The sequence below is a fragment of the Coloeus monedula genome, assembly GCF_965178545.1.
Source record: "Coloeus monedula genome assembly, chromosome: 5".
Taxonomy (NCBI): Eukaryota; Metazoa; Chordata; class Aves; order Passeriformes; family Corvidae; genus Coloeus; species Coloeus monedula.
The window spans coordinates 29,198,169-29,218,195 of record NC_138785.1 but is presented as its reverse complement, the minus strand read 5'-3'; the positions used below and the strand labels follow the sequence as shown (position 1 = coordinate 29,218,195).

At 42.7% G+C, this 20,027-nt stretch overlaps 1 protein-coding gene across 4 annotated transcripts in view; it reads left to right on the top strand.

The window, feature by feature from the left end:
* The window catches only part of EPHA5 (EPH receptor A5), a gene marked incomplete at its 5' end in the record, with an annotated part of 193,057 nt that overhangs the window by 86,115 nt on the left and 86,915 nt on the right, over positions 1–20,027 (top strand). The window lies entirely within an intron of this gene.

Genomic DNA, 20,027 nt, shown 5'->3' with positions numbered 1-20,027 from the left:
CAGCACTGCCAGCAAGTTCCTGGCCCTACATTCTTTTTCTTCTCTGTCTAATTTTTTTCCCTAGTTTTCTCTCTGGAAGGTTCTTTTGGCTCTCTTCAGCACAAGCGTCACACCTTTTCACCATGACTTTCATTCTCTCTCAGTATAGATTTTTTACTCTGCAGTGGCTCCTTGCCCATGAGTACCATAGCTGACTTGTGTCCTGGTCACATCGAGGGTGGGCTTGCTGAGCAGTGTTGCTCAAGATAGGGCAATGCTCCAGGGGGAAACATCAAGGCAAGGGTGTTAGGGTATCCCCTAAGGATGTAAAATGCAGACAGTGGAGAAAAGCTTACAAGAGACAGTTCAGAAAAATTATGCAGCTATGTAAAGAAAGTACATCCAGACTTTTTCAAAGGGAATTATTCTTGGGGCTGGAGTTGGAGGATCAGCCAAACTTTTCCTGACTGAATCTCTCTTATCAGGAGGATTTTGTTTACTTCCCTGCTTTTCATTGCTGGACAAGTCAAAGAACGGGTTATTTCCCATGTCCCCAGTTGCTGAGATACAACAAGTGATGTCTTCGAGCTACATCCGTACCATCAGGATGAGCTGAGCAAACGTACTCCTTGCTTTGGGTGTTGGCTGTAGTGCAAAGAATGTAAATATTCATTTGTTTTCGGTTCAGTTTTGAGCAGAATTAATCCTGAGTCAAACAGAATTATAGTGCAAGCTCTAAACCAGCAAATCATCTTCCAGGCTTTCATGCTGACTCCTTAGAAGTAGCCGCTCAGCTGTCTGTAATTCTGCACAGCTATACAAGTCTGACTAATTTTGTTTTCCTCATTAAGCCCTTGTTGGTTGTTCTGAATTTTTAGAGTTAGATTTCCAAGAGAAGCAAATTAAAGTTAGGTTTCTAAACCTATATCCAGGCACATAAGTGAAAGATGTGGAGTAAAACCTCTATCCCATTGAAGCTGATGGTGAGGCTTTAATCATTCCTGGTTTTCTGAGAACATTTATTTATTCCCCGAGAGTGACTAAGCACTTACACTTACAGCAGAAGACAAAACCCCACACGCATTTCCTGCCCAAGGGTAGGACTTTTAAAAACAGTTAATGGGACTGGGAGTGATTTGGACATTACTCGCCAAATCGTTAAAGATTGGGCTTTTATGAGTGTACACACAGGACTTCTGAAAACCCAGTTGTGGCTTAGAAAGTTTTTACCTAACATCTTGCTGGAGTAAATTACTGTTTGCAGAGGATGTGAAGTATTTGCTGGACTGGAACCTTTTTTTGTTTTTAGAGGCCACATGTTGCCGTTTTCTGGCTAGGAGGGAATGAGCTCTGGTAGCAGCCCAATAACATCCCCTCACTGAATCAAAAGCAATTCAGAGAAATTTGCTGGACTTGGTTATGGAAAAAAGAAAAGCCTGCTTAAGCAGTATCCTTGATTAAATTTGAATTTGTAGCATGGGACAAAAAATGTCTCTCTTCATAAGGAGTATCTTATTAATCAATTCTGTGATGGTGGTTGATAGAGGCTTTTTACAGAGTGTATGCTTGGGAATTTAGTTTGGGCACAAACACAGCTGCAAAAGTTCTGCCCAGCAGCAGAAATTTCCCCATGTCTGTGTTTCATGAAATCCTTGCAGAAACATGTATGTGCCTTCACACCTCAACAGCAAATGCTTGCATGAAAAGGAAGTGACAAAGACAATTCTTTCCCCCGGGTTGCTTTTAAGAAATATTAGTTCCTTGTAAAGCTAGAGGCAAATAATGGAGAGGATGAAAAGAGAAGGGAGAGGCTAGGAGGGAGTCTGAGATCCAAATATGGTGTTGAGCTGAAGGCACTCTTAGATGAAAAGTAATCACACTGCCATGAAACCCGCAGGTAAACAGCCGGTGTCCTAATAACAGATGTTGTCACCGCACAACAAAAACAAAAGGATTTTGTATACATATGCCTGGCTAGGAGCCTCACTTGCCTGCAGCCCCTCAGTTTCTCAGTCCATCTGAGTGCCAGTGGGTTGGATCCTGGTTTTGGGGTTCACCCAGGGGCTGTGGGGTTCCAGGACTCAGGTACAGAAGCCTGGTCTGCAGTTAGCACTGTCTATCTCTTGAGATGTACCTTGTGATGATCAGTTGATCCAGGAGCACAGTCAAACAGTCAGGATTTAAAAAATACTTTGATTTCTGCAATATAAATTGCAGTGAATTTTTCTTTAAAGCAGGTGTTCTTATGGTGTGAGAAGATGTAGCTGGAGCAGCAACACGAAATCTTCCAGTGCTTGTAGACCAGCCCAGCAGAGTTTCCCATGCATATGGATGAAGACAGAGGAACTATTTGTATTTTCCCCAAAAGACTCTACCAATGTCTGACATGTTACCGCAGGTCTTCCAGCAGCATAACAAAGAAAACAATAGTTTTCCTCTGTGGTCTCATCGACTCTCTTTAAGAGTTCTGGCTTGGTATTAACAAGTAAACAATGTTTGCTTCTGGTAGATTGCCTTATGCTACAGAGATAAAATAAAATTACCAGGAAGGGAAGGTTTTATAAATGAGTTACTAAGTTTTTTTTCCCTTTCTGAAAACAACCCAAACCAAATGCTGCCAACCAAAAGGAACAAGGGGAGAAGTCACTGAAGGAGGAGGTGATTAGATATATATTTATTGCATTTGTAGGAGTACATTATTGCTGATTCAATGAAATAAGAAAATTGTTTAGGCTTGCCTGAATGAGCATTACTTTATCTAATCAACCTTTTCTAAATTGGTCCTAATGTACTTCTATAAATACATTATTTCCAAACCCCAGGTTGTGTGGGCAGTATCAATTCTGCTCTGGCACTGAAATATGCACACCCTTTTGTTCCATGTTGGAAACATTATACTTTTCCCCACACACACCCCAGAAAGAGAGGTTTGGAAATGGGTTGGAAGGATAATGGACTATTTGTGTCAGAGAGGGATGGGTTATTTAGTGGTGGGGTGCCAGCTTCTCTGTAGGCAGGCTGCTGAGCACAAGCCTGGGCTGCTGTATATGTAGGGCTGATTTTGGTAACCTCCTGGTAGCTTTCTTATGTCCTTCACGCCAAGAGGACTTGGCATCCTTGTGCCCACAAGGTCTCTGGAGTAAGTTGCTTTTCCTGGGGCATGGAAAACGAAAATGTTTTGGCATTTAAGTCCTGAGAAAACTCTGTGGCTTGGGAGTCAATTGCTGCCAGGCTCCGTTTGGGGCTTTTTAGAAGATAACCTCCAAAATGTGACCCAGAAGGCTAATTTCATGAGGAAAAAGAAGAGTGCTCTGCCAGAGTTTAGCGTAACCTCAGGCTGAGGAGCTGTGGTGGTATTGATTTGGGTGTGAGAAAGGGAAGAGCTGCAGCCAAACCCTGAAAGGAACCGTGTGGACTTTGCCCTGAGGAGCTGGAATCAGGGACTAAGCTCTCATCCTGGTGCTGGTAGGCAGGGAAGTTTCTGGCTAAGCAGCTAAAGGAAGGTTTGAGCACAGGCTGATGGGTTTTGCCTTGCTAGCAGAGCATGCTCCTACCAGAAATTAAGCTGGGACTGTTCCCTTAAACACATTAAGTTGTTGTAATTGTGTTGTTATTAAGCCGAGGTGATATATCTAAAGGTCTTCATGCATGGATCATGAAAAAGCTAAGTAGCGTCATGGGGCTGGGAAGTAATAAACCATGGATTTATAAAAAAAAAAAAATCAAACCAACAACCCTTGTCAGTTTTGCCTTTGATAAGCAGTTAATTTATCTCAGAACTGGCAGAATTCCCTGTAGTTTGTATAGGGAATTTCCAAGTTGTGCTGTGAATATCAGAGTAATATTTAGTTATCTGAGACAACTGACAAGTGTTGGAGCATGGCAGCTATTGGGAAAGCAAATTCCAAAGACAGGTTGAGTCTGAATATATTAGAGAGTAAAGGCTGCTGTAGGTGTGTATTATGGCACAACAAAAGGCACGATTGTTTTAGTTAATGTTGGCAGAGGCTCTTTCTACATTAGCAGGTGGGATGATGTCTTGGGGATGGATTCACAGGCTGAAGCAGTGTGTTGTGAATCTTGTTTTGTGCTGGCTGTAGCTTGGCCCCTTCAAAAAAGCTAAGCACTGTGAGCAACAGTGCACTCCCAGGACACATCTTCAGGTCGGGTTTTATCCCCCCACGAATCGATGGGTTGTGTTCTGGGTTATAGGTCAATATGATGCTCAGGGGTTAGAGCAGCCCCAGGTGAGACTGTGAGGGGACAAGGCATCGTGGCACACGAGAACAGCTCACGCTGCTGAGGGACCTGACAAGCAACACAAAATTCAATCTGTAATTTGGAAACTACAGCTGAGGAGTTCCTGACTATTTGTTCAGGTGTAAAATGCCTGTGGGGTTGGGGATCAGATGTACAGGTGCTGCAAGGGTGGCAAGGTAAGGTCTCTCAGGGGCAAACTGATGTTGTAGGGCAGTGGTCGCTGTTGCATTGGGGGGCATGGCAGGAGAGCAAGCTTAAGAAATCTGACAATAAACAGACTGTATTTGATCCCTGCAAGGCAATATGAGAAGTTTAATGCATGGCCCTCTGCAAAAGCAAAAACATCATCGTTTGTAACCTTTTAAGCAGCAGTCTCATTGAAGGGAAATAACAGATAGCAATCTGGGTTTTTATTTATTTGACATGCTTTAGAATAAAGATGAGAGGTAGCTTCTACATTTGTTCATCTTTGGAATGACATACAGCTCTCTGAGTAAGCCACACATAAGTTTCATGGACTGTGGTGGTCTGTTTTAGTTTTTTTAAGAGCAATCAAGTAAATCCAGAGACGAGCAGATAATATACTCAGCTTGAAAATGATAAGCATGGAGATATGAAAGCCATTCCTTTCTGTGCTGTTGAAATGGAAAGATTAGTGGAAATGTCACGGCTTAGAATTCATGAAGCAATGTTTCTCTAATCAAGTATCAGAATAAATTGCCAGAGTACAGTATATTTCTTTTACATGAGAAGACTCTGTCTGAAGGCACGCTGAAACAGGTGCTATAAATATAGGTAGAAACCCTTATACATAATGTTCTGCATTACAAGGCTTATCTCCTAATTGCGTTGTGCCTGTGATTAGCTGCTGTAAAATAGCTCAGCATACAACTTCATAAATACTTGCCATAACACGCTCTGCAGGAGGGGCCTGCCCAAGTGTAGTGCTGCCCATTTACCTTGGCAGGGGGGTATGGCCTGTGGGTGCCTGGTGGTGCTGCATCCTTTGACTCTGGAGCAGGGAGGACCTAAAGGCTCGCTTTTGCTTCAGAAGAGGTCTTGGCAGTGCCTGCAAGTGATTTGATGCTTTCAGGTGCAAGTGGTGAGTGGCCATATCCATATTGCTTCTGTCATTCTTGGGAGATGTAGAAAATGCCAAATTTAGGAAGAATGGGAGATACAATTTGCATAAGCATGTCCTATACATATAAATGTAAAAATATATATACACACACCCATGCCCTGCTGTTCCTGAGCTGGATGTTTCTGCCTCATCAGATCTGGACACTAATTAGAATGAGTGACTTCTCAAAAACCTTAAAAAATTATTTAAATTAATGAGCTTGCTTCACTGAAGCAAGTGAAGGAGAGATCACTCCAAGTGCTCTGCTGACAGATCTTCTGACCAGGAGCACAACAGGGGCAAATAAACTCTTACCCCATTAGAGCCGAGTACAGGAAGGGAAACGGGTGCTCCCAGCACTTCCCAAGATGGTGTGATCTTTGTGCTTCCCTGTTCTGCAGAGGAAGCAGACTGGAAAATAGCTCTGCTTTCTTCTGAAGATGCTATGTGAGCAGAGAGAGGAGGATGCTCCCTGGTAAAGAGAGGTTTCGAGGTAAGTAGGAGATGAGGGGCATAAAGCAGAAGAAGCACAAAACCTGATGGAACAACACAGGATAACTCCCTACTTATTGACCTTGTAATGCGAACCCCATGGGCCCAGTAAGTGTGCCAAAAAGTATTGCATGCTATTTTGAGGTTATATTACCTTTTTTTTATCCAGTATGGACAAAATTCATGCTCTCTGGTCTGGGCTGAGATTTATAGCAGTGGAGGATATTAGTACTTTTCCGATTACAGCGCTCTGGCGGAAGGAGACTTCCATGCATCCCTCTTGCTGCTAGAAGGCTGACAGCCTGTGCTTATGCCTGCATGTGTATTATCAAGGGTTATTCATTTCTTTTGGATGCAAAACTAAAATTAGTGTCCCTTGGCTTTTTCCTAACTGAAAATGGCTTTTTAAATATGTAAGAATCAGAAATAATTTTTTTGATACCTGGGTCCTTTCCTGAGTCTATCATTCACATGATCATTTGTCATCAGGCACAGTGGGCAGGAGGTTAATTGTAATTGCATGGTCATCTGGACCATTGTGTGATTTGAAGCAGAGTTTCTCTGCTGTGTCAGGTCCAACAGTATATTATTTGAAAGCATTAGTGCCACGTTGCTCTTTAAATCTGCCAGGGGGAACTGAGGAAGAAGTGATTTAAGCCTTCGATTTAGTGCTCTCCTCTTGCTGTCCGCTTCAGGCCACTTTTCTAGCAATTGCAGAATGTGAGCGGAATTAAAATACAGATTTTTTTAAATAAAATTAAATCCGAAGTAGCAACTGAGAAGGTGGAACCCTTCATCATGGTAACTTAATACCATGTATCTTTGTTGACAGCTCTATATGTAAATCACTAATTATTCTAAACCATTCAGTTCCCCTCCAGGAAATCTCGACTTCTACATTAAAGACTGGCTATGAGGAATGAAAGCCTTGTGCCAATTCCCCACAGGTTTTATTAAGCTGTGGAGAAAACCCAAGGATTTTTTGCATCGTAAGTAACAGTGATAGAGAGGTCAGCAATTTACCTACATCAGTGGAGATTACTGGGTTTGCAGCCATAATTGTAAGCACTTTATGGCTGCAGTAATACCTATTTTCTACCTCGGTGGAGCAGCAAGGTAAGGAGCACACAACTGGCTCTGCTCAGCTGAGGTCTCCTTTCACCACGTTATGCCAGAGGTGATATACAGGAGTGCTGTGAAGGTGCAAAACTGCTCAGGGATGTCTGTCATGGGTTCTCTTTGACACAAACGTTTTTCAAGCCTTCCCTTTTTAGGGGACAGCAGGTCATTGGCAGACCCACCTGATGTCTGGGCCCAGGTTTGGTGGCTTTGGAGGTGTGTGGCCCAGCTGTGGGTGTTGTGGTTTAGCACTGCTCCCAGGCAGAGCTGTAGGTTGATGGATGCGTGGTGGTATGGGATGTGTCCTCCCGTAGCCATGGGATGGCCAGCTCTCCTGTCCATCAGACAGCACCCAGCTGGTCCCATGTGAGTTGGGGGCTGGACTCTTCCTCTGATCTCTCATATGTGTTGGACCATGAAAACTGTGTGTTCAGTGGCATGGCCTTTGAGAGGAGAGGGCAAGAGGAAGATGCCTCTCAGCAGCCTGGTGTAGATGTGTTGGGAGCAGCTGTCATGCATTCTGGAGGAGGAAAAGGCAAGCTTTTGCTTGGTCATGCAGCCTGTAGGCAGCACTAGTGTGGCTGATGCTGTGTAGAGGCCCTGTAGTGACACTGGCGCATGCTGAAAGGTAAGATATGGTTAAACATCACTATTTAACACTTTTGGTTTGAATTTTAACCAGAGGTGTGTATTCAGTTTTGCTTTTAAAACATGCTTGCAGAGATGCAGGAATCACCCAGACTATCAGAATCCCTTTCTTATCTTTATACACCAGCCAGTTACCATAAATCTCTAAACTCTAGTTACTGTCTTGTTTAAATGCTACATTCATTTTCTGTTGCTTCATCTTTGTAGCTGTTTTGTACTCTATTTCATTGTAAATTATTTGCTTGCTTCTGGTCCAAAGTTCTTTGCAGGGAGAAACAAGCTGAAGGCTTCTAAATTCCTACCTTATGCCTGGAAGAGATAGCTTCATCACCTTCTGCATCTTTCCTCAGGCTGGAAAACGGCAGCCTTGGAAAGCAAAGCTTCCTATTTAGATTTATTCTTAAATCCAATTTCTCTCAAGCAAATGAAAGCATCCTTTTTTTCTCTCTCTTTTTAAAAAACAATTAAGACTAGCCAAAAATCTTTCTGTGGGTGGTTGTGCAGTGATCCTATGCCTTCCCCAACTCTGGCCTTTTGTCTTCTTTCTCCTCTACCATCTATTTTTGTTATTCTTGGCCACTTTTCTTGAAGGAGCTATTGATTAAAGGATGCAAACTGTCTCAGATCCTGCATATCAAGCTGCTCTTTTTTTTCAAGTTGCTCGGTATGTGTAAAGCATCCATTTTTGCACTGCAGTGCAGCTTTACCCAGATACCTGGTCTCTCCATCTCTCTTTTTTTTCCTTTGCCCTCCCATCCTGCTAAATGGACATCTTGTCAAATCCTGTTTGCACAGACTGACAGCTATAGAGGTCTTGGAGAAAAAGCCAGATCCCTGTACATACACTCTAACAAACAGAATCAAAATGTCAAGGCACAAATTAAATATATCACTGTGCTTCCTGTCAGATTTTCCTAATATCACCTGGCTAAATTGACAGAGGAACACCTGCAACAAGTTAACCTGTTTTTATTAGCAGTTGTTTCACATATTTGGTTATGAATATAGGGAATGCTGGGGAGAAAGCTTCCAGTTATTTCCTCACAGGATGAAATACCCTCTGTTCTTCATGCCAAAAGACAGTCAGGGCAGTGAAGTCACTTTCAAATAGCACAGAAATTAATATAGAAAGAAAAAAATAATTTCACAGTCTGTTGTTAAATTAACAATTCTTTAGGGTGTCTGGAGTTCCTGACAGAATTAATATGCGCTCTGAAGCCTTGGGCAGCCTTGGTGCATATCATTTACCCAACAGCTGTAAGAGCCAAGTGCAGAGAAAAGGAGTGGTGCTTGATTGCAAGGGAAATACTGGAATTATCTGTCTAGTAATCATTTAGCAGCCTTGTTCACAAATAATCAAGAAACATTTGGATTTGGATTTCATCCCTCATTCTTTCAAGACAAATGTAGGAGAAACAGTGGCTGGAAAATGATGTGTTAAGTAACACGGGTAAAAAAAAAGGCAGGGAGCAACATACATTTGAGCAGGGAGAAGGAAATATACAATAAAAGTGCAATAAATTTCCTATGGATTGAAGGGGAGTATTTTTATAGCAGCTTTCTGCAAATTGAATGCATCTACATAAATAATGTAGCGACACATTTAATTGCAACTATTTATTTTTAAATTTGGCTGGATGATGAGAGAATTTCTGCGTGGAATAATGAACCTTGTGTTTTTACCACTTGCACAAATTTGAAGAAAATAAATTGTGAATGGTATTTGGGCTAAGTCTCAGAGCCACAGAGGTTTCTGGCTGCTCTCTAGTGCATTTGAAAAGAAACCAACATCCAGAAGTGCATCCAAATGGAATGGATGCTAGATATTGGGGAGGCCAAGAGATGGCAGGGAGGAAAATATTACCAGTCCATGCTTCAGTCAGGAAACTCCCATTTGGTCTTTCAGTGCAAAGTGTACCTCTTCAAACAAAAGAATTAGTAGTGGACTTCTTACATTTGCCTTCGGCTGATTTTGCTGTTGGTGTTCTCATTTTCAGGCTGTCTTCTCAAAGAGGCTAGGAAACTCTTTTTCCCTCTCAGGTTTTGGTGTTTTTTTTTTTTTTCTTCGTCATGACAAGACTGATTTTTCATATTCTCCTGCAGTCTCTACATTTCAGGGCTGCTGAGAGGACAGGCAGCATCTTCCTGTACCATCCTTACCTACTGGGCAGGATAGATGCCACAGCACTTGACAAGGCTTTGAAAACAAGGTGTGGAATTGGAGCTGGCAATGAGGAGTGGCAGGCTGTTGAGGGTGGTTGTGTATGAGATCCAAGGCAAGGAGGTTGCAGTCTTTTTTCTTGTGAGGCATAAGTGTGCCAAAGCAAGGGTGCACTACCCTTGCGCCCATGCCAACTGCTCCCTTTTCTCCCCGCTTGCTGTCTTCCAGTCTTCCCTTGAAGAAACCCAACATGAATGGTTTCTGTAAAGCAGAAGGTTTGCTTTGGTTTTTTTTTCCCCAAGCTGACTTAGAAAGACTGTTGAGGTTGATACAGTGCAAGGGTGCAGAGATGCAGCAAAAATTAGAAATAAAAGAAGTGCTGGGTTTCCAGGGCAAATAGGCTTGTAAAGGCAATGCCTGTTTCTTTGGATATAGCTGGAGAGCCATGTGAGCTACATGTGAGCAACAGTATTCCTTTATAATAGTTTGAGAATTAAATCTCCATAAATTAAGCTTTGGCAGCTCACAATCTTAAATAAAAAGCCTGTGAGAATGGCCAGCATTGTTGCTGCAAGATGTGCTTCAGGCTAGTGGTTTATGGTATGGGGAAATGGATTTGGCACGAAGGACATCATGGCAAGGCTTCGTGTAGCAAGAGGGAAGGCAGTGTTTGCTCTGCTTTACTTTTTGCTTCATATGTGAATTTCTGGAACAGTTGCATATGTCAAACGGCCATTTTTGGGGTAAGAACAAAGCCCATAAGAAGAGGCAGGGGACAGGGATGTTAGCAGGACTCTCCTCCCAATTTATGCTTTCGTCTCAGAAAAGTACTTTTTATAGTCTGATAAAATATCTTCTTGGGATATAACTGTTTGGGGTTTTTTTTCTCTGGGCTTTTGGATTTTTTCTGACTGGGCTGGAGTCATAGCAGTTCTAGCTAGTCCATGGCAAGGATGACCCAACTCCAGCAGCCAAAAGCCACAAGGCTCCCTGCCCAAATAGTACTGAGATTGGCTTCAGAACCAGGAGGTTTAAAGTGTCAAGTTATATTGTTTTATCTTGGGCTTGCGCATTTTTTTATATGCAGCAAGTTTTCCTCCAGAAACAGGAGATATTGTACTGAAATAAGTTCTCTGAAGGATCGCAGTACAGAAGAAAAGCTCCCAATATTGTCATGCTGACATGGGAAGAGCCAGCAATGCCTCAGGTTGACTTTGTTGAGCTTGTTCCTAAAGAGGAGCTGTTTGCTGGAGTTACTTGGCAAGGCAGATGAACTGTAGTGTTGCAGTGTTCATCTGACCCAAAGGGGTAGTTTAATCAACTTAGCAAATAATCTCAATAATTTTATGTCTGGTTAATTAAACTGAAATGATGAAGGTGTTCTATCTGCATGTGACAGGATAACTGCTTGATGTTTCAGCACTTGGCTGTGTGTTTAGGGCTTGCTCAGCTTTCCTGGTTAAATTTCTTGTCTTCCTTGCACACACTCCTTGGTTTGTGGCCTCCTAACAGGTCAGAGCATCTCATATTCAAATCAAGGCAGAATTTAGCTCAGTGAGACCTCCATCTGTAACTCCAACCAGTGTGCTCCAGTGCAAAAACCCATAAGCTTCTGTGGAAGGAGGCATGACTGAAGGGAGGTGTTCCCCAAGAGATATGTCCGTGTTTCTTTTCTGTGCACCTCTCAGCTGCCTGCCTGTGGCAAAACTGGCTAGCATCACCTGTACCTTAAATTTGCAATGACAAAAAAATACCCCAACAAAACCCACACACCAAGAAACACCACTTCCCCAGAATCATTGTTCTGTGCATGAACCCATTTAGCACACTTAGTTCTGTCAACTCTGGATAAATCCTTCCTATCTTTTTTTGGTCAGGACTGTAAAAGATCCATCTCCGTCGCCCTCTGATGGAATTTGAATAGATGTGTCTGGAGTGACATATGTTCAGCCATAAATTACAGAGGAACAATTTTAAAACAAATTGTCCGCAGCCAATCCTGCCGAATTTACCTCCTGAGACAGATGATCATAAAGCTAGAAGCAAACAAGCCCTTAAACATTTGATGCCAGCTTTGAAAGGATCCTTTTGAGTAGGTGTTACCATCATTCTAGATTGGTGGGATGCTGCCTATTTTGGACCGAATACTCAGCAGAGGAAAGGCTGATTTTATACCAGCAAGAAATCTTGTTCACACAAACGGAGTTGAGCAAGGTAGAGCCAATCATAGGGAAATATTTTAAGAATTTTTAATTCTCTTTACTGTCTACATATGTACAGTTTATTAGTTCAGGCTAAAACCTTAAAATGTTGGTTAACACACGTGGCATAAATCATCAAAATGAATCCTCCCAATCGTCATATTTCTTAACCACAATGGCTTGCAGTTGTCCAAACCACAACATAGTTAAAGAATATTTCTTTCTTTGCCAGTTGGGCTCCAGATCCCTATGGCAGGCTGAACCAAAAGACTAAAACCCTTTTATTGTAGTACTGTGCCAGCAAACATGTAGCTTTGAAGACCCCTATTTTCCAGGAGATTTTGCCAACTGATCTTTGCATTACTGTCTGTAATAGGTGTATAAAATGGACACAGGAGGGTATTGGCTGCATCATTTTCAAGTTGGATCTTGTCCCCCAGTTGCCATTAGGGACGATGCTTGTTATTGCTATGCAGTCAATGCGGCTGTCGAACTCCAGGGAGTTCTGTGGCTTGTCCATCAATCCTCCCCTCGCTTAGCACGGCAATGCAGCTTGAATGTGTAAGTCGCCATTCGCATAACAAAGGATAACCCGCGTGTGTGTCTTTGTGTGCAAAAACCCCCAAAGCAGACTCCTGTGCCTCTTGGATTATGTGGAGCCGGGCATCTCAAGTTATGTTTACAAGCGTGCAGAAACAAATGTGTCTCTGCTGCCTTCTGTGTCTTAAATTGTGTTTTTCCTTTAGGTGCAGCATTGTAAATCACGGCTTCCTCTGCTTAAGGGAAGTAAAATGATTTCAGTTTGTCTTCATTAAAAAACCAAAGACAGTAATTTAGGAGTAATTTAAGTGCATCTTTGTCCCACACCTCGCAGAACAAAGTGAAGATACACAGATTTTTATAGACAGGGAAATTTGTGAAGATACATATTTTATAGATATAATAGGCAGAAAAGCTGTAGCAACAGGATATGGACTTCCTTTTTTTATTGTAAGCCAGATAGATGGGGTTCAGTGAGATCCATCTGGATTTGTCCCTTGTAGCCAGAGAGCAAGGAAGTCTGCAGATGCTGCCTGTGATGAGAGCATGCAGCTGCTGGTCACAGAAATGTTTGGTTTGCTAGGAAATGACACTTCACCTTAAGTGGTGCTTTCTCTAGCAATGTACCAGTTTCTCTCAGTGTTTTTTTGGACAGGAAAGTTTGGCAAAAAGAAAGACCCCCACAAAACCAAAGCACAGCCATCTAGCCCTGCAGTTGTGACACAGCCTGAGGGAGCAAGCCTGCACAGTGCTGAGTGCTTTTGAAAAATCTTCTGTTTCCCCTAAGAGCATTTATTTTCCACAGCTTGCTTTCCTTCTGCGAAATCAAACCCAAATGATAGTGTGGGTTTGCATATATGCCAGGATAAATCTCTTTCCCTGCTCCTCCATCACACTGCTGAGAGTTTAGGCTTGACTCAGGTTTTGCCTCATTGACTGCTTTAAAATCTTCTTTAGAGCGAAGTCAGAATGTGCAGAAATATAGCCCATTAAGATACTAATGTAAGCATGAGCATTTTCAAATGTGTTGTGTTCTAGGTATTTTTATGTCTTGAAAATGTAGTTTACTTGGGAATTTGATGAATTTTTCAGAGTGATGCCATGTGATGAAGTTTTATACCATTTAGAACAAAGACATTAATGTCATTAGTGGCAGTTAATTCTTAGTTTTCTAGCAACTACGGTTATGTCATAAATTGTTGTGTGACAATTTAGTGAGCCACATGATAGAAAAAAGTGGTATTTCAGAGGAAGGAACTGAAAGTACTAATTTATTGATATTCTAGTTTTTAAGGTTGTTTTTGTATTCAGAGCTAGAGCTGATTTCAATGCAGAGTGGAAATAATTCAGCCTAAGTTAGTGTGGGGCAAAAGACAATGTTTTCTTAGAACAAAAGCAAAAAAGCTTTAAAGAATATTTCCCATTTGAGATGCATGAATTGGTTTAGATCCAAGATAGGGGCCGAGTCTCTTTTTCAAAGTGCAGACCCTGCAGATGCCTCCCTTGTCCAGCAAGCTCCAGGACATGATTTAAAAGGACCTTTAGCAGGTCTTAGACTGCAGCATTGGATGCTGGATGTCCTGAAAGACGCTGGCAAGTCTACTGGATTGAAGCGAACTGGCAGCTTCGAATTACAGTGTTTTATTAGTGGGTATTTATTTAATTCCCTTCAAATCCCCAAGGCATGCTACAGGAAGCAACATAGCACTATTGCAGATAGAGAGACCAAGCCTAAAAGAGATATAATCGGGGCATTTTACACATTTTTCTATAGCTTTATAGCTTTGGCAGCAATTTCAGTGTCAGCCTGCAGTTCAGGAAAGCTGTTAGGGAGGGCAGGATTAGCTCTTGGGAGCCTGCTTGTAAATTCTGCAGAAGGATGCTCTGTGGTGGGTTGCTGTAGTTCTTGAAATACTTTTTAGAAGAGCTTGGCGTTCATATGTTTATGCTTGTTGGGAGACATGCAGACAGTCCATTGTGGTTTTCTGTTTTGTTTTCTCTTGTAAGTAAAAGAGCGTGTCAGGAGCACAAGCTGAGGCTTGGAGCCTCTCAGCATTTTAATTGATTCCACATTGTAAAGACTGTACCTCGATAAACCCTTTTATAGGTTTTGGACACATCTGAGAGGCAGCAGCCCCCTCTTCTCAGTGCAAACACTTCAAGGCATGGCAGCTCTGGAGAGCAGGGGTTGATTTATTTGTAGCTTGTTTTTGCTCAGATCCTTCAACTCTCAAGGCATATTCCCTGCACCAGAGCAATGTGCTAATGAAAGCAGAGTTGATGAGCTACAGAGCTGAAAACACACACACATACACACACATACACATCCCTCCAAATCCTGCCTGTGTTCCAGCTGAGAGCTGCCTCATTGTGGACTGTGGGTCTGCCCATGGGGCAGAGAGTTTTACACTGTGGTTACTTTTAAAAGCCGTGACAATTTGAGCTGTGTGTCCCTGTCTGAAGAAGCTGGCAGTCTGGAAATGTAAATGGGACTGAGGATGTGAAGGAGAAGCAAGGGGGCTTTCCAGGCTGGGGAGGAAACCTCAGGTTCAGCCGGATAACCTGTGCTCCATCTAGGGTAGGTGTCCTTATCCTCATTAATTTTTGTTAGATTTAGTCCTTCAGCTTTATTTGCGGATTAGTGGCACTGCCTTATGAGTTACACTTGTGGCTTCTGATTACTGTGAAGACTAATTCGGTACTCTGCAAGGGAGACAGTGTAATTCCTGTTTGAGTTTTATTTTCTGGGACATGTGAAAGGTCGCTTTACTGATCCTAAGCATTTAAGTACTGTGAGCTTATCCTCCCAGCATCACAAGAGTGCAAAGAGAGTAATAAGTTGGACTTTATCTCCTGGGGTTTCAAGGCTTATAGGGTCATGTTTCCTAGCTTCTCTCTCTACAGGGACAAAACTGGAATTCCCACTAATACTAATTATGGGATGAAGAGACAGAGTATTCTACAAGCAGCTGGCTGACGTTTCACATTATCCCTTGTTCTTGTGGGACACTTTAACTTGCTGGATGTCTGCTAGAAACTCAACACAGTGGAGAGGAGGCTCTCTAGGAGGTTCCTGGAGTGTGTGGAATACTAACTTCCTGATACACCTGGTGAGTGAACCTACCAGGGGCAGTGCCCTGCTAGACCTGCTGTTTATGAAGAGAGTAGGGCTGGTGGGAGACGGTGGAAGGCCGTCTTGGGCATTGTGACCAAGGAATTATAAAGCTTTCAGTTCTTGGTGAAGTAAGGAAGAGGGTCAACAAAACCTGCCTTGGACTTCCAGAGAGCAAACTTTGGCCTGTTCAGGACACTGGTTCAGAAACAGTCCTTAATAACAAATAGGTCCAGGAAGGCGGGACGTATTTTAAGAAGGAAATCTTCTCCCTGGTGACTGGTGACAGGATGAGAGGAAATAGTCTCAAGCTGCATCAGGTGAGATTCAGGTTGGACATCAGGAAGAATTTGTTCACTGAAAGGGTTGTCAAGCATTAAAACAGGTTTCCCAGGGAAGTGGTAGAATCACCATCCCTGGGAGTGTTCTAGAAATGACTGGATGTGGCACTTGGTGCTATGGTTTAGTTGACATGGTGGTGTTCAGTCAAAGGTTGGACTCAATGATCTTGGAGGTCTTTTCCAGCCTAATGATTCTGTGATTCTATGATAGTTGGGTGGTTTTACTGACATGCTCATGTGAATATGGAAAGCTTCAGATGTGGTCCTTGCTTCCAGCATGTGTAGTCTTGGGTCAGTGTGCAGCGACAGCAGGGGTCAGCTGGAGAGGAGAGTAGCCCTGCCCATGGGCTGCAGTCTTCAGCCAAAGCTCAGGGAAGGGATGGTTCCAGGGATGCAGCTGTAAATCCTTTGATGTTAAGGCTTGCAGAAAATAACTTGCCAAGTAGTCCCAGCTGGTTGATGTTACTGGCTTGTTCTCCCCTCTCCTCCCTGGTACTCACTGTCTCTACTACTGGTCTAGCACATTCAGCATGTTGTTCACAGAGGCCGGTTTTCACTGTAAGAGAACCAGTGGTTCTACCTCCATCCACCCACGTTCCAGGAGCCAGTGTCTTTCAGCATGGCTCTTGTGGGCTCCCCTCTGCAAGGTACAAAGACACTTTCTAATCAAGTTGCTGCTGGTTTAAGGGATCTGCTCACACCATTGCCATCCCAAGATGCTCTTCCTGCCATTCTTCCCTGCAGCCATCTCTCTCTGGCCCCTTTGAAATGTGCAGCAAGAGGCTGCGCAGATGTTAATGCTCTGTGCATGCCGCATTTTGTGGTTGCTATTAAAAATAAAGAGAGTGAAATTGATTTGCTAATAATGGATGTGCTACTAACAGAAACACATCCCACTTGTACCTAACACTAGCAGGTTGTTTATGGTGTATTTGCTGTCTCTAAAAATAATAATTTTTTTTCTAGCGACCAATTTAATTTAAAGACTATTTTCACACATCACTGGCTGTTAATCAGTTAAAGAGTTTTAATATTAAGAAAACAGAAGCAGATCTCATCAACAGTTTAAAACTTGATTTCATTTCTTTTCAGCTGGCTTGCAGCAGATTATGGGGAGTCTTAAGCTCATCTTATTTCTCCTTGCTTTCCTATCCCCTTTAAAAGAAAGATAGTACCATTATCTGTATGACTGTACTGCGCTAGTTCTGTGTATCCTTTCAACAGCTGGTGAATTGGAAATACTGAGATAAAAATATAAGAAGACTAAAATAAGATTTAATTAGGAATTAAACACCAGACACCCATGTAATTTTAAATAAAGTCATGTATACTTTATGAAGAGATTATAAGATTGACTGTCAGAAAAGGAATGGTAGGATAGAGACCAAAACCCAAGATATGCGCAATGTAAGTTGTTTTTGGCCCTGTTCTGCTCTGAAACAAATTTCCAAAATGTCGGAGACATTGCCACCAGTGGCAGAAAATGGACAGGGTACCAGCTCCTGCTTTTGGCTGTTCAGCTCAGCCAAGACTCTGCTCATCCATGACTCTGCTCATCCACCTACTGTAATACTTGCTCTGCAGTGTGGAAGTGTAGGGTGCCCCTGGGTCAGCTTTCATCTAAAGAGGGTCTGTTTCATCACAGCATCCCTGTCTGATAAAGGATTGCAGTTTGAAGCATCTCACAGGCTGTCCTCTCCTTTGTGTTGTGTACAAAACGAACACAGGGAAGGATACAGAGCAAAGTGTTGTAATAGGTGCTAGGTATGCCTGAGATACCCATGGAGCTACAGCTGCTTCTGCTCTTGAGCATGGGAATGCAAGTGGGGTTTCCATCAGGAGCTGCTGGTCATGAGAGCCTGGAAGACTGTGCTGGGGGAACACTGCAAATCCCCCTGCCCTCCCCAAAGCAACTGCTGCAGGTGTGTGGATTCAGCCAACACCATTCACTGTGGCACTTCTTGCATATATTTTGATTGTCTATACTCCCCTTTTTTGCATAACCCATCTCCTGTCCCTGAATTCTTCCTTTCTAACTGACACAGGAATATTTCACCTCGGTCTGACAGGATGCTGCTGTGCTGCCTGTTTGTTTTAAGGACTCATGCTGAAATCTTCAGTGTAACATAATGCTCTTGAGTATTCCTCCTAATACTCTTTGAATAGAGATGGGGCTTACCTGACCCATGAGAGCCTGCAGTTTACAGAAAAATTGGTCTAGTCAGTTCTATTTCACACCTCTCATTAAAACATGGGTTATTGGCCTTGTGCATCTCTTGGCTCTATATTTATTCATGAAAACCACACATTCCCTTTGAGCTGAGCTACATATCCTACCATCATCAACAAGCTCCACCTCGTTGAAAATCTATCAAGGAAAACTGACTTGTTTTGCATTTGCTGCTTTGCACAAAATAGAAGCACAGTTAACTCTTGTGCTGTAATGATTTTCTGTCTGTCTTGATAGAACATAATGAGATAAATTCAAGTCCTTTTTTGAGGGCTAATTACATTGAATACACACTAGATGTGCTCTGCCATCATTATATGTTGCACATTTTCGTGCTTACATTTCCCCATCTCTGTTGTCTGAGTGTGCAAGTGAGTTTGAGTTGGCTTTGAAATAGAAATTGTGGGCTAGAGAGGAACCATTTGGTGGTCTGCTCTCCCAGAAGACTCTCCAGAGACTGTGTAACAGTCCTTGCTGTAGGTAGGGCAGCATTTGAAGGTGATTGTGAAATAAATAAAAGAACTTACCTATGTGCTGGAAACTGAGGGATGTACCATAAAGCATGAAGGCAGCTTTGTGGCAAGTCTGCTAAAAGCCATCAAGAGTAGATTCAGCCCTAGATCTGTTCACTGGTCCTGGTGTCTGGGCACAAACCAGAACTGCAGCCTACAGATGGATACCACAGCTTGGGAATGGAATACTGGTTGGATTATGAGCAATTTTGGAAAAAGGATTTTTAAAACCTGTAAATCCCTCCAACTAGTTGTTCTCTGCCTGTCTTGTGGGAAGAAAGGGAAGCTGGGGAATAGTGTGGGGGGGATGCTGGGTTTGGGGAGGTCAGCAGGGAGATGATCACCTGCTACGGCAGGGGGGAGAGACTGCAGATCCATGATGGTGACCTGGCAGCCTGTGCTGGGCTTGGGACCTGCTTCAGGACTGTGTGGTGCTTGCTGGGAGAGGTGCGTAGTCCAGGCAAGGCTGTGGAGCTGGGCCCTCAGGGAGGTCTGTTGGATGCTCTTGAGCCACACCACATTTGATGCATGAGTGATTTTCATCACCAAAGACTTAGCAAAGCTCTGGGAGTTGGGAATTGATGTGTAAGTGTCTCACCTTTGGTGAAGAAACTACTGATGTAACAGGGAAGATGTCAAGAGAGTTCCTCTGGTACTGCAGGAAGCAGAGCCAACTTCAGAAGCAGTTGTCCTAGTTGGTCCATCAGAGGAAAGGGATCACTAGTAAAAACCTATACTTTATCTACGGTGAAGATGAATTCTGTCATCACTTGCTGAATTTTAGCACATTGCTGTGATTGTCCGGGACATTCCTGATGGGATAATATTAGTGCTTTCGCTGTGAACTCATTTTCTTTGCAAGCTAATTACAGCTGGGAAAGCTTGAATGCAGATGGGAAGGCTCTGGGATTTCCAGGTAACTTCACCAAGTCTGATAGCAGATCTGTGCATCATTAATATTATACTGGGCAGAAATATTTTAAAGAAATTCAGAAGAAAGAAAGGTAACAGCACTTTGGAGCTGCTTTAACATGTCTCCATGTCTCTGCCTTTTGAGACAAACAGAAAATCAACATTTCCTCCTTTTGCTAACAGTGCATTTGTAATTCTGTATATAATGGTATGATACAGAGCCAGCTGGGTGTTTTCCTAGAAAAACACATGCAAACCTGTGGCTGTCACTGCTTCTGGTTGAGTGTGCATACACAGGTGAAGTACAGAGAGCTTTTCATAGGTGAAAAAGCACTTGTTTCAGGAGGATGGAAACAAGATATTACTGTATTCATTTCAAACTACTTTAAAAAAAAAT